We start from the raw sequence: 15,649 nt of genomic DNA on the forward strand, positions 1-15,649 counted from the left end.
TTAGTACTGAGCAGATGGTACAGCACTGAGGAATAATTGGCGAGTTGATATTATTTAAGTAATCTATTTTTAAAGTTGTATTTTTTCTTATTACTGAGATTCTGTAAAAAGGAAAAAAAAACCAAACCTGCAATTCTGTAGCGGTTGAATGTCTGGGTAGTTTATGCATAACTAGAGCAGTGGTCAATGGCTTCCTTACCTTGCTGTGTGGCAGTAAGGTTGACTTTTATGGACTAATGATAGCCAAATTGGTTATGTTTTTTTCTAGCATTTTCTCATGTCTGCGTTTGAAGACTCTGAAAGAACACCAATGCAAGGACCCTCCAGCAAGTGTGCTGTATCTTGACTTGGCTGCGTGGTGCTTAGTTGCCGACTGAGATTAAACCACGACAGTTCAGAACCATAAACCTTCGAAGGCCAATGCTAACCCTGCTTACTTGTGAAGAAGATAGGACCATGCTCAGGTAGTACTTAAGCCTGCTAACTCATTTAGTATATATTTTCTGCTAATGCACTTAGTATATTCTCTACAGTATGTGCTCTGCGTGACATCAGAACAACCACAACTTTATGTGTAATGGAAAGGATCAATATTTTGGAGGCAAGATTAGGAATACAAGATGTTTTGCAGTCTGAGTGAGAAAAGGGCTTACATGGGAGTGCTGTGGACTGTAGGGCAACTTACTGCAGCTCCTAAAAACTAAATGCATACATAAACTAAGCTGGGTGACCTATGAGCAGCAGTATCAATGTTGTCTTGCTATGACTGCAAAAATAATAAGGTTTTTATTAGCGTATTCACAACTTCTTGTGACCAGGACAGTCAACTTTGTAGAGTTACTGCATACAATGTTATATGCAATGCTGCAAGCAAAGTGTATTTGTTTGAAAAATACAAACCTACTACTGAGCAGATAAAGGGGGGGGGGGAAACACACCTGGAAATGGATGAAATTCTATGCTGAATGTTTAAACGTTGCACCTTCTTGTTATGCTTATGAAATGCTAACCAGTTTGCTAAATCTGTTTTCTAAATGCAAAACTTCTTACATGAAGATGGCTTTAAGCCAGTGCCCATGCTGGAGGGTAGGAAGTGACAGGCAGCTGCTTCTACAGGCAAGAAGCTGGAGCCAGCAGTGTGGAATATACAGAGTAGTGGCATCTGTTGTATTGTTTGTCTGGACCATGTTTACTCTCTCATATTAGATCAGCTCTGAGGAATGAGACTGACTGTGGTTTAAGAAATATACTTCTTAAAATGGCTTTGTTTCCCAGATGCAGAAAGCTTGGAAGAAGGGGACAATGAAGCAGTAGCATAGACAGACTTTTCTGAAGAGGGATGGGAGGGTGAGTCTGGTTTCTTGTGGGCAGGCAAAAGAGGAGAAATCCTACCTCATTATGAGAGTGATGGAGGTAGGGAGGAAAAGTCTCCTGAAGAAGGAAAGCATTGTGCAGGGAGGTCATGAAGGGTGGTGGAGCTGATTTTGTTGTTGTTCTGGGAGATTGGCTCCCTGTTGTTTTATAGTGGTCAGATGTGTTCGGGAAGCTGAGCGCTTGAGTTTTAGAATCTTAGGCCTAGAAATTTAGGTCTGTTCTAAGAAGGGATCTGCCATACCCATTTTGTTCTTGTAAGTGTTCATGTTTGCATGAAAATAGTTGGACGCAAATGTTGTATGTATGCTGGCAGACTGTGCCTTGCCCCATGTTACATCTTAAAAATCAACAGGAGTATGTTTGGGGGCTGTCTGGCTGTGGGTGGCTGTTTTTTGTGGTGGTGTCATTCTTTTTTGTTCTGGAATGAACCTTGGAAACTGAATTTTCAGTTCAGTTATGAAGCACCTGTGAAAGCATTAATGGCATGGCATAGCCTTAGCCTCTCTTCTGATTCTGCCATTTCTATTCATGTGAATGTTAGACACTAGTGTGTAAATGGCTGCTAATGTATGTGCTGCCTCAGGGTTTATGAAATACCATGGGATGTGCCTGCTAACCTTTGTGCCCATGTTTTGGTTTGGTTTTTTTACTTGACTAAAGTTTCTGGGTAAGGCTCTAGCAAAAGAACAACAAATAGTATACATACTAGGGGTATTGCATACCTGGTAAACTTTAAGGACTGCATATTATGAGCATTCAATTCTATGCCAACTAATGCAATTGAAGTGAAAATTTATGCCTCCCAGTTTGGGGGATGCCATTTTATTGTCTTATGTAAGTAGTTTGTCCCCCCCCTTTTTTTTTAAACTGTTATGTTAGCAGTGGCTGCTTGTTTCCTGAAGTCCTGTGGTTAAGCAGACAACAAGTGCTTAGCACAAGCATGGAATTTTATTAAACTTACAACTGGCCAGATACTTGTTTCATGGTAAAAGCCCATGTGAATGCATTGTTCTTAACAGCGTGGAAAATTCAATAATACTTTCCCAAATTTAGGAGGGGAAGTGTGCTTTGGGTGTTGCTATCTGATATTTGCCCAGCTCTTCTAAACTTTCTTTTTCCTTCGTATGTCATATTGAATGTACAAAAGGAGCTGGGATGTTGAACAGGTTTGCTTTTGAGCTGTTGATTGTCAAATGATTACCAACTATTGCAGATCTCAGCATTCTGGAAGGGTAGAAAGGTGGAGCAGTTATGGATTAAATTCTGGCTTCTATGCTTCTATGAAAACTTAAGGCCAGGCAAAGTTATTCAAACTTTACTGATACCGAAATACTAAGGAGACATATGGTTTTCTTTGTCGAAGCAAAGTAGCTAAATATTCTGCAGACTGGACATTCCATAGATAAAAGGAATCCTTGAAGCTCTGCGTACAGGGGTGGAATGGATAAGGAAGTTATGCTGAAATCAGCTACTGCAACTAGGTGAAAAGACTGAGTTCAATTAGCGGACACAGTGAGGAAGACTATCGATGACCACCAGAGGACCCTGGAAGACCACCAATGAACATAAGAGCGCATGCATTAAAGACTTTTGCATATGTTAATGAGTTCCAAGAAATAACATGAATATGCTAATCACTTCTCAGAAATCTAATGAATATGTATATTCTAATTGTACATAACTCCCATAGTTGAGTAGCCTGGCATGCACACTAGGTGGAGCGATCCCCTGTGTGCCTAGCACTGCAATAAAGAATGCCTGCTTTCTAAAACTCCAAAATGAGTCTTAAGAGTTTTTCATCTGCCGATTTACGGTAACATTACAAAAAAGTTTACAGCAATTATCTCTTATTAGACTGATACATGTAAAAAGAGAAGGTTTTCAGAGACCAAGAGAAGTGCTTGTATGCTTGAAGGCTTATCTGTGTTCTTCTAACTTGTCAGTTAGTGTAATAAAATATCTCCTATATAGGAAATTGAGTAATAACTGAAGCAGTTACAAGTCCAAAATACCAGCAGGGCCAGTAAAGCTGACTGTATTCTCTATAGGGGGAAAAGTCCAGAATTCTGATTAGGAGTGATATTTGTCAGACAAGGATTTTAAGATGATGAGACTGAACACTCAAATACCTTGCAGCATAGATATGACAATATCTGCAGGCAGTTGCAGTGGATGAAGAAGCAGATGCTCAGATGGTAAGCTATTTATGACAATAGCAACTTATGGTATAATTAAGTGAAATATGTAGAGAAGTAAATAGTAGAACTACGACAAAGAAGTTATGAAGATTGTTGCTTTTCAAGTACCAAATGGCACATGAAAGATATCAGTTTATATTATAATTATATATTAAAATTATAATCTTCTGTGACCTTCTCTTTACCTTATATGACCTAGCCACCGTAATATTCAAATAAAAAGTGGTAGCTTATAAAATCATAATTAAGATGCAAGTTTGATTCTCTGACTGTTGTATTGATTGCCCTCTTCCTTTTGCTGGGTATTCATGAGTGGTTTAGTTCTCCATATTTTGTAAAAACCAACCAAACAAAAAACACTACAAAACAAAAAAAAGGCAGAAAAATTTGAAAAAGTATTGCAATAAAGTTAAATTCCAAAATTTTGCCTGTTTTTTTTGTCAAGACAATTTTTAAAGCTTTCACATGAAATTCACTGGTTTAGACTTAACTAAGTTTCAGTAAACTAAGCATCTGTAAATGGAGCCTATCATGATGGGATAACTAAACACACTTTAATAATTTAATGCTTAGCTATCTTCCCTGCCACTGCTGCCTTCCCACTCCTCCCAGCCCCCACATAGTCTTCCTGGTGTTACCACTTAGCAGGATACTAGTAAATGAGCCAAAAAAGCTTTGCCTCTGCACACTTCTGTTGACTGCATTTGGGTTTCAATGATGAAACCCAGAGATGAAATAGAACCACAAGAGTTCAACTGTCTGGTAATAGCACAGTGCTGCAAAGCATCAGATGTATAAGGAATCCTACTACAGTAAAGTCACTCTTCCTGAGACAGTCCTTTTCTGAGAAGTTGTTTGTGTGGAGGTTTTTTTGTGTGGTTTTTTTCGTTTGATTTTTTTTTTTTTAGCCTAAGGTTGAACTGCAAAATCTGTAGTGCATTCAAACCTAAGCTCTTGTAACTGAAAGTAAAACAGCAGTGTATGGATTTGTCTGTGTATCAAACTAGTAGAGGAAGGCACAAATTATAATTAAGTAGGATTTTAGAAATCAGGTACTACTAATTCATAGCGAAGACAGTTTTTTGTTTAGTTGTTTTTGTTTGGTTTTTGTTGTTGCGTAGGTATTTTTTGTTGTTCTTGTTTTCCCAGGAGGGAATTATAGCTGTGTTTTCTTGTTGTTTAGCAGACTAATATTTCTCCTGTTCATATTTATCATGGGATGAATTTTTTATAGCAATACAATCGTGTTACAGCAAGTGTAACAAAAACCCAGAGTGATGACGATGCTAATTGGTGTTACAGCCAGTTTATTTGTAGCTGATAAAAACACACTTTTACACTTGTGTGTTAGTTGTCCTATCACACACTCATTAACATGACATATATGTGCCTGTATTTTTCTAAAGGAAACGATTTGATAGATAGTAACCATCTCAAGCAGAAAAGGGAGAAACTTAATCCACTGTTTAACTACTCTTACTTTTTTATAAGAGGAGAAAATGAGTCATAACTAAGGCAGGGGAAGAATAAGATAAATAAAAGCTGCTCACAATAGCTAATAATAATGACAAAAAGTACCATGCTGGTCTTGGGATCTGGCTGTTGAGAATAATACATTTAATAGCAACATTCCTTGGTAAATTTGTGAGAATGAGTATCAAAATACTTAATAGGGAATGCAGGCATTCCTTCTTGTAGCAAGTATCTTGAAAGGCCTTCTTTTTTTTTTTTTTAGTGAACTGTGAATAAAGCTGTGAACCAGACAATAATTTTCATGTAGTCACTCACTTGAGGCTCTATCCAGCTCTCACTAAATCAATGGCAAAATTCTTGCTGACTTCACTGAAGTGGATGGGACCTCAGATGTATGCATTTTCTCTGTAATGGGGGATAATGCTTGCTTTCTTTTTCCCTGTAAAGACTGAGTAGTCTTACCTACATATGAAAATGTAAATTGTGAAATTTCTATGTTCTAAGCACCATTATTTTTTCCCTCCTCTTCTGCTTCAGCTGCAAAAGGCCTACATCCAGTCAGTATATTCATATGTGTGTCTCTATATTCCTGGCGTGAATTTGCATTGATTTCATTTAAATGTAGGGTTACCACCATAATGTGTAAGCACATATTATAAAATTTCAAGTTCCCTCCACATAAGTTTCTTTTTACCTTAATTTTGTAGAATGTGTAAGTTAGCGTTTAGTAGTGAAAACTGGTCATTTACTTTCAAAGGGCAGTATCAAAAGGGAAAATTTTATCAAGGTATACTTGCCCTTTCCGGTCTTTACTGGTTTGGCATATAAGATAATCATAATGATGCTTTTGATTATAGCTGCCCTAACAATAGCCCTTACATAAATGATAAATTATGTGGTCTGAATTTTAACGGAAATGGCTTTTTGTCCTCATCAGCTTTGCTTCTATTTAAGGTAAAGGGAAGCTATGCAAGCTTGTTCTTTAGTCATTTTCAGGAAAAAAAATATTTAGAACTTTTTTGTTATTGCTTTTTTTTAAAACAAATCCAAAGAACTTCAATAAATAATGGAGGGAGAAGGAGAAACAGGCGGAGTGCTAACTTTTGATCATACTTACCCATCTATCTTCTGCAACAGAGTTCCATATTTAATTAACAGTAGGGCACAAAGATCCTAGCATTGTTGTTCCTGACATTGTAAAAATAATACTGTCCCTGTCCTGAAAAGCTTGCAGTCTAAACATGCTCCCTCTTGATATATTTAGTCAGTAAGAATAAGTTGAGAGAAATTTACTTAAATAATTTTACTAAGCAGATAGCTTTGCCAAGTAAAGCTATTTTAAATATTTAAAAGTATGAAGATGCATTATCAAAGGGACATAGATGGCACTTACTTGCTTCAGTCTCCAGCAGGCTCTTTATGCATGACTCGGTGGAGATTGCACAAATACCTAGAGTTTATAGAAGTAAGGACTTCAATATTGTTGGGATAAGTCTAATCAACTACAATGTAACAAATAAGCCACTGGAAAAATGCTGTAAGCTAGCAAAGGTGTCATTCTAGATGTAAAACAAGCATCTGTGCTCAGAGGGCTCAGTTTTATATTTTAAGGAGAGAAGATATTTTAGTAAAATATTTTTAATGAAAGTAAATATTGATAAATAATATTGTTCTATTTATACAGCAGCAAAGACCTCAAAATACAGCCTCTGCTCTTAGAAAAAATCAAATGAAACAAAGGATTTGTCAGAACAATGTAGAAGAAAAGCAGAAAATCCAACCATTACTGAGACTGAGATAAGTAAGAATAATTTATTTCTGCCATCTTCCCAGGCCATGTGAACTTTAGTTTTCAAACTAAAACCAAAATCCAAGATCAAGTGTCATCTCTATTTCATATCAGGTAAAAACATTTAGGAGAGGTATTTAAAGCAGTAGAAGGGAAATTGTAGTCTAGGGTGCAAGTGCTTCAAGCAGCTCAGTTGCGGCTTTCTGACAGTGAAAAACCTAGAGGTTTCCACAATGCCTGATAAAGGTCAAAAGCCTTTGCAAAACAGTGAGGAAGGAGAGCAGGTGTTCAGCAGGTAGAATGTAGAAATAAGTTTTCCACACAAGCATTACCAGATAAACGTATAAATTTGTAGGACTTTAGCTATAGTAAATTAAAATTATACATCCAGTGGAATGGAAAATAGATGTTCAATTGATCTCACTGAAGCCATAATATCTTAAGGAAGCAAACAACTTCATGAATAAATTATAGAAATGATTAATGTGCTGTAATGTTTCAGGTAGAATACTCATCTAACTTAAATTGAAATCTCTATAAAGACTCTTATATAAAACTTTGCAAATAGAGGAAAAGATTCTTTGGGTGGGAATACTTTTTTCCTGTCTTAGCATGAATAAAATATTTCTGCTTCTTAACTATATAATGACATGTGAGGCTTAAATTATTATGAAACCTGCTTTTTTCAGGTGACAAATGCTATATTGGAGATGGTTCCTTCAACTGTAAGCATGCAAAAGGGTTGTCACAGATACTGCATGCTATTAGCAATAATTGTATCCCTCAAAACCTTCAAACAAAACCTATTTTTAAAGAATTCAAAGACTAAAATTAGGCCCTCAGTTAGGAAGTGATATTTAGAAGGCTTTTGTGCTTAAAGCCTCTTAAGCAGATGTTAACTAGTGCAGTTGTAAACTTGTGTTTGTGTATGTGTTGTATAGTTTATATCAGTGCCCTGAATTTTTTAAGCAATTACAATCAAAAGACATTCTTCTGGCATCATACTATCACCCATTGTCAAACATACGTTTATTCTCAGTGGTTTTGGATTAGTTAGTATTATCCCTATTTAAAAGAAAGGAGTGTTTAACTTTATATAAGTCTTCAAAAATCTCTGTTAATGTCTCTTATGGCACTTGCTGGGCCTGTACCCATGCTGCTCTCAATCTTTCCCAGCCCCGTCTGGCCTTGGGAACCTTCCTAAGCAATTGAATTTTTAAGTTTTGTAGGAAATAAATGGAATAATCGCATGTGACTTTATGGTTTTGGTTTTGCTTAGTTTTTCTTGCATTATGCCAAAAGAGAAGCTCTATTAATCACATCTTCGTCTTCCAAATCATCTCAGCCAGATGTTGTGGGTTTTTTTTAATTCCCCTCAGCTTTCAGCTGAAGAGGTTTTACGCAGCTGACCTTCACAACTTTTAAAAGAAAATCTTTACTTGTGGATCTGGCACAAAAACTAAGTATTTAAATGACTGCTTGTATTACTTTTGAATCATTGTCCTCCGAAACATGAATAAACCTGGAAAGTAAAATCAATAGAATGCAATAGCGCTTAATATCAGAGATTAAAAAAAAAAGAGAAAAAACACAAAACAACTGATAGGCAGGTCTCATAATTCTATTCTCAGTAGGTGTATTTTTTCAGAAATTATGCTTGCAGTTGTTAAATTTAACTTTCTTCATCAAGTCTTTCAGTTTCACTTGAGTTAAAGGCAGTCTGTAATACAAAGTCAAATATCACCAGCTCTTGGTTTCATGCTGTAAACAAAAGGCATGTTTATTCGCACTTGCGTATTTCAGGTAGAATTTTCAAAGCACTTACTAATGTAAAACTGTGCTCATTTTGAAAGAACAGGTCTAGCATTAACTGATTATGCTGGTGGAGGCATAAATGTGGTGCAAAGTAAATTTCATGTGACTTTCTTCTTATTTTTCTGAATATCTTTTAGGTAAAATCAGTTTGTAACAATTGTAAATGAGTTTTATAATCTCTCTCTGCCTTGCCAAAGCAATTTTAGCAATACAGTGCAGTTTTAATTTGTGAAGCAAAGTAATACAGTGCAATTTAGCAAACACTTTAGACTTCTGAGATAATATTTTCATCTTATGCTCAGGAATTCACTTTCTCCCTATCTTACAATGAAGCTTCCATGTGTATGGTGTCATTCATAGTAAATATACCCAATCCACTCACTGGCTTTGTATCTGTGGGAAAAAACAATGTATTAGCATGTAAAATGGTTTGACTGTTGGAAGCGTACTGTATAAGAAACAGGCAACCCATATTGGTTCAGATTTGCTTCAGTAAGTACTCCTTTTGTCTATAGCAAAGTTTTAGCCCCCTGGGGATAGATTGCTAAGTGTCAAAACAATTTTTCACATTTTCTGAGAGAAGTCACGGTTCTGAGTTTAACAGTGAGCTCTAGATTTTGAAATGGAAAACAGTTATTTAATTAAAAGTTGAAAACCATGTTGTCTGGAAAGTGCAAAGAAGTTATTTATTCTGAGCAAAATAGTCAGAAAGCTGAGGAAAGAGAAATATAGATAGGTGAAATCATGAAGAACTATGTAAACCAAAAAATGGAATACTGTTTGGGATGGCAAGCAATATTAGAGAAACAATTGAAGGCCAGAGTTTCTGTTTCATGTTTTTTTGAGCTAAACATATGAGTGACATGCTCTTGTTGAGGAGAAAGGTATGTCTTTGAAGACATCTGAAGTAGAGTTAATTAGTTCAGTGACATTGTAGCTGGCCCATTCCTTTAGGGGTTTTTTTATGTACTGCTTATTTGGAGATAATGTATTTATTGAAGGAATATATGATGTGGTATGGATAATGTAAGCCAAAAAGCCAGGTCAATGAGATGGGATATTCGGTATTGTAGAATTTACGCTCTTTGTTTCTGGCTTGCGACCCACCAGGCTACACATGAAGTCCAAAAAGTCATCTTCTATGGTCAGAAAGGTTTGAAGACTGAAAAGCATGTGGTGGCAGCTTTCAATGCTCTGTCATATGTCAGCTGCTAGAAGTAATGAAGTATGTGCTCACCTGCAGCTAAACAGATATTGAAACAAATTTCTACCATGTGAGGTAAAAATGCTTAGGTTAAACCTCAGTAAGGTATAGCTGATATTTAATCATTCATTAACCTATAATAAGACTCATGCATAATCATTTCTTCTGTGAACTGAGGCTTTAGGAAAAGTTTAAAATGTTGTAAGAATCAATAAAACTTTTTATTAAACATTTATCTGAATAATATTCTCATGTAAGAATATGGCAGGCTAAATTTTGAACCAATTCTCAGATTACTTTGTCATTCATCTGATGTAATGGGTGAATGGGTGTTTGATTTCCTTTTTTAGTTGCTTGCTACTTCAAAGCATTTTATTGCTCTGTTCTAAAAATCACATTCATTTCTCTGTTGCTGCCTTTTATAGTCTCAAAAGAATGTCAGACTTGCTGTGAGAAATTTAAGTACTACAAGGAGGTGATGAAGCGGTGGCTGCTCTCCTAAAGGCTCAGCTCGATGTTCAGTCTTCTCTCAGGCTTGCTTTTGGAAGTGCTCACTACGGAACAACATGTGGAACAACAGGCAAATGTTCTTCTTTCAAGTGTATGCAGAGGCAATAGCTGGTTGCTCGTGGTTGCAGCTGTGTAGCTGTTATCAAAGTGAGGGTTTAGTAGAGTGTTGTGGCAGTGAAAGACTCTGTTTTACCCCTGGGGCAGTACTGCTAGTAGTTTATAAATGTTTGTTTCTCCTTCTGAGAGCCTCTTTTTTTCACGAAGTAGAGAGAAAATAGTATTTGCATTTTGAATTTACTATTCAAGTCAAATCTATTGAATACATACTCAGCTCTAATAATAACAGAAATTGGCCTTCTTAGCAGCGTGGATACTACCTGCAGTCTCTTGGCACCACTTTTGTGGTGCTTCCCTTTTATCCATTGTCCTCTTCTGAATAACAATATACTTACTCTGTATTACATCACTTGTTAAGAACCTTGATAAAAGTTAGCTTTCAGCAAGTTTAAAATGTGATCGTTGATCATTGTGACTTTGATCACTGAGTCTAACAGCTGACACAGTTTTCACTGGCCTTTTCCTGGTCTTTGAAATGCTAAAGAAAAGTAATGTTTCTCAGACTGGAAGTTTATGCTCCCCTCCTGTTGAAAGTTCAACAGCAGTTGAAAAATTCATTAAGTAATGCTCGTTCTTTTTGTGTGCTGCAGGGGCTGCTGTGTAGATTCAGTTAAATGTAGTTACAGAATTGCAATACTTAGTGCATAATCCACGTAACCTTGTCTAATACACTCATATTTAATATGAGTTTATTAACTTCAATTTTTTAACATTAATTTTAATGGATGCTCTATTATATATATTAGTAGTCTCTAAGAAGATAGATTTAAGGCCCATCTTCTCCACTGGACTTTGCAAATGTGCTGCCACTTTTTTTTTCTTTCATTTCTTTGATCTATGTGTGTGATGTGTGGCTGCAGCCCATTTGTTGTTAGATCAGTGCAGTTCGTTTTCCATGTGAAGAATTGCTTGTACACTGCAGAACAACTGACAGTAACTTTCAAAACACCAGAGTTTCTGTGAAGAAATGAGACCAATAGATCAAATTTAAAAAAAAAAAATTGAAAAGAATAAAATCTTAAGGTACTTTAACAGCTAAAAAAAGTAGCCTTGTGAAAGTATAAAAGGAATCCTTTAACTCCCATCTATTCCTTCTTGCTAGGCCATTGTAGTCTCTTCAGATGAGAGATCCCCAGCTATTTCAAGGAATCTTTGTAGTTACAGAGATGAAATGGGGGAAGTGTGAGCTATTTGTTCTGAATCTACAGGAAAAGCTGCTCTATTTCATGATTACTAATGAAAATATTCTTGCCCTTTTCAAACATTAGAAGGGCATCCTCTGTGAAGAAGCTGACAGCAATGTATTTTGTTCCTGTTGGCATGTTGTGTTTTGTCCACTTGGGTGGCAGGGGATGTTGTGTATGTGTGTTTTCCTCTTTTGCTATAAGTTTGAAAAATGCTATCAGGTTTTCCCAATCTCGTATCTTAATTTTTCAGCACAGTACCTGGGTGGTAGAATGTGAGCTGGTTAGTGATTGAGGATGTAATCAAATGGGGAAAAATATTTTTGCTTTATTGGCAAGGTAAACTGCAAGGTAAATTTTGAGAAGAAAAAGAATTATGGTGCAGACAGATGTGGACAGACTGTTCCAAAGCTGTGTTTTGTCTGTGATTCCATAAGAAAAACTGGCACTGTGCATCTGCATCTATTTGCAGGGCTATGGTTTGTACATAATTCAAAACCAATTTATTCATACTTATGACCTGTTGTTTTAGGCTAGTCGCTTAACCAGGCAAAATATAATCAAGGGAATTCATTCTGCTTCACATTGTGCATTTAAACCTATTTTAATGTGATAGTTAGGGCTGTGAAGGTAAGCTTGAAAAAGGGAATGATGAGTCAGCCTTCTTGAAAGAGGGTTAGTTTCTTTTTTCCTCCCCTTACTTCCACATGAGATTCACTAGGGTGTTTGACTTTGCTAAAATGGGTCATTGTGGAAGTATCAGCAACTTTAGATATAAAAAGTGAGAACAGAAATTTCCTCTCCATTAATGAAGTTCCTACTTCTTAGGAAGAGTGAGGTAGTTGTAACAGGTTAGATTATGGGGGTTGGGGGATGAGTATGTGTGATACGGTGCAAGGAAACATAACCTACATAAATGCTTTATCAGCTCTGTTGTGCCTGCCTGCTTATGAAGGTGCTGTCACCATAAAGCCTGTCTATTAGCGTCTGTTCTAGTGTTTCTTTCAGGACAGTGAGGTCATAGCATGGTATCTAATGTTGAGAACTGAATCCTATAGATAATGCGTTTGAATGTAGATATCTAGATAAAATACATCCCCATAGTTAAATTTATGCGTCCAAAACCAAAAATGCAAGATCAATTTTTTACTTTGTACAACACTGTCAGTTTGAGGTCTGTTTTGATCAAGAGTGGTATGAACTTGATCAACAGTCATTCATTTGTATTTTGCTGCAGAGTTGCTTCTCATCTCACTTTCCTTTTCAGAGAAACAGTGTGGCTGCTGAAGTCTCCAGATGTCAAGACAGAGGCCATAGCAGTTGCTCACATGACCACTGAAAGAAAGTGAATCCAAAAGCTCTTTATTATTGAGCTCATGTTCCATAGTTTGATTTAGTAGAAGTTTGGCTTCCAAAGTGGGATTCAGCTGTGCAGTTGCAGAGGTGTGGAAACCAAGACTAACAGTTTTAGGCATCTAGTAAAATGTTGGAGTGAGTGGACATGATACACAATGTTAATGCATCAAGTAGTTTATTGGTGCAGTGAATGTAATCCTTTTAGCCTTCATACATAAAATATAAAGCTTGACAGGATTATTAGTAAAGTATTAATGAAATCCACCAAACTATGCATATGTCTAAAAAGTATAACATGTACCAAACAGTAAAGTTCATTTTTGAAGTTCTCAGAAAGATAGTGCTGTGAAAGAGACAGTTAAATGGACAATCACAAACAAAATTAAAGGCCCCATTTGCTCAGGGTCAGATAACATCTTACTTAACTGTATGTAGCAGATTTTTGACCATCACTTCCCAAATAAATAAATCTGGCCTATCAAATGGGATGATAAAAAGAGATGGATGCTAGATCTAGTCATTTTAATTACCTGGATTTGTTCCATTAAAATGTGGTTGCCAGGATATTGTTGCCTGAGTTATATAGAAGACAAATGTAGATGCTATATTCTTGCTTGTACAGAGTATAAGGATAACAACATTTTTGCAAAGTTTTCCTATTTGAGTGTTTCTCATGCAGTTCAAAAGTACTGTTTAATAGTCATCTGTATACTTGAAGTGTTACGTTATCTCTGCTTCTTAAAGTGAACAGAGGAGTTATTCTGTATGTGAAGAATCCATCGTAGATGAAAGAAACGAGAGACCTCAGCAAGGTAAGAGATTAAATTCGAGACAGACGTTTTCATTTCATTTCTGGTTTTATACTTGTATAAATCAACATGTTCAGATCATTAACTGAGCATACAGCTTCACCCAATCTCAGAGTTTTATAGACTAATACAGGATTATACAAGGGCTAAACTGAAGTAGGATAATTCAGGCTGCTGCTTCAGATGACTTGCCTTGCAAGAATTTATAAAACTGTGGCCCCTGTGCACTGTAGGCTGGAGTGTGACATACTAGTACTAAGGCAGCACAAAGGAGCTAGTTTAAGTACTAGCCCGGCAATGGCAGCACAAAGCTAATTAAGTTATCGCAATGCCCGGACTGTCTTCAATATCTCATTTAAAGTTGGCTTAGCTATATTTGGCCTAGAGTGTTAGGACTGTACACGTTCAGAAGAGGACTTCTTTCTTTTAAAGTCAGTTAATGACATTGAGTTCGCGGGGAAAAGAATAAAGTTACTCCTGCAGGACAAACATGCAGTTATCCTGTTGCAGATAGGACAGCACGTGTTCAAAAGCTAGTAGGCATTAAAAAGAATGTTTTTAATTTATTTCTTCCTTCCCTTTCTTAAATTTGCATATTTGCAATATATAGGTTATTTGAATGTAAAGCATGTGTGGTTCTCTTTAATCTCTGAATGATTAAAAAAAGAGCATAAAATGTATTTTCAGGATAGAAAATGTTGAACTGTCTTTCAGCAGTTTGGTTTAGGGGCTACGTATTTGGATCTGACTTCACTGATTTTTAGATTTTTCCTCTTCTGGTTAATAATTAATTCTCATGTTGCTGAAGGGGTTTTGGTTTCTTTTTTCTTTAAATGTTTCATCAGTAAAACCTAATCCTGTTTTTCAAATATGTTAATTTGTGGTCAGGATTTTTAATAGCTTTAGGTCCTTTCCTGGGAGCGATGCCTGCTTAACATCTTTGCAATACTGCATCTTATTCTCCCATGCATACACAAACAACCCTTCTTTCCCCACTCCTTGTTCCTGTTCCTTGCAAGAGTTAAATTCGTCTAACAGTCAGAAGAATTGTCCTGAAGTTCCTGTGATTTAGCTAACAAATAACATCTTATTAGCATAAGGCTTTTCCTCTGGTCATGTTAAACGTTTTTTTAAAATAATATTCTTTTAACAAAATTATGAAATTAAAGAGCTCATTTTATAGCTAAGGTGCTTGACACATGCTTGTATGTATACATTTGTATTTTAGCAGCACCAAAAATTCTGTATCTTAAAAGCAGTATTTAGAAAACAGGGGTTTTGTTTTGGGGGCTTTCTGTGGATGTTTCTCTATATTGGTGAAGGATTTGCAGCTTCCTATTGAAAGCCTGGGATTGCAAAGTGATGTCAGGGGATTGTATAGTTTGCTGCATCTTTAGCACACCAAAAAGTACTGGTCCAAGTCTGAAGTTGCATGAAGAACAAAAAGGAATTTTGCAATCTGGAATAGAGATAGTGTCAAGAAGCAAGGTGGTAGGTTTTAAGACACGTTAAGGCAAATTAAATTTTTCACCCAGGCTACCAACTGCTGTGTTGAACTTGGTTAATCCACCTTTGAAAGAGAACAGGGTGGCAGACAACAGCAAAATGAAGCCTTCTAAGTTAATGCCAGTGATCAGAAAATGTGTTTAATTATTAGAAAGCATCAGGAAAAAGTAATTTGTAATAAGCATCCACAATTTATCTTAGTTTTACAGCATGTCACAAGGATTTACCTTTGATCTATGGGAGTCCTGTCCCATCCAGTGTATGGGTCAGCACAAAGACCCACAACTCTGCTGGCAGAAATTTTTTTGTGAAAA

The 15,649-nt window shown here is 36.3% G+C and overlaps 1 protein-coding gene across 3 annotated transcripts in view; it reads left to right on the forward strand.

Annotated features, from left to right (window-relative positions):
* Positions 1-285: 285 nt before the first annotated feature.
* IRAG1 (inositol 1,4,5-triphosphate receptor associated 1) overlaps positions 286-15,649 on the forward strand; it is a 109,058-nt gene continuing 93,694 nt past the window's right edge. For all 3 annotated transcript variants that reach the window (XM_076343985.1, XM_076343987.1, XM_076343988.1), the window contains exons 1-2: positions 286-464; positions 13,765-13,832. The gene's annotated coding sequence lies outside the window, so the exon portion shown is untranslated. The remainder of the gene's footprint in view (positions 465-13,764; positions 13,833-15,649) is intronic.

Source organism: Aptenodytes patagonicus, chromosome 7 (genome assembly GCF_965638725.1).
Source record: "Aptenodytes patagonicus chromosome 7, bAptPat1.pri.cur, whole genome shotgun sequence".
Taxonomy (NCBI): Eukaryota; Metazoa; Chordata; class Aves; order Sphenisciformes; family Spheniscidae; genus Aptenodytes; species Aptenodytes patagonicus.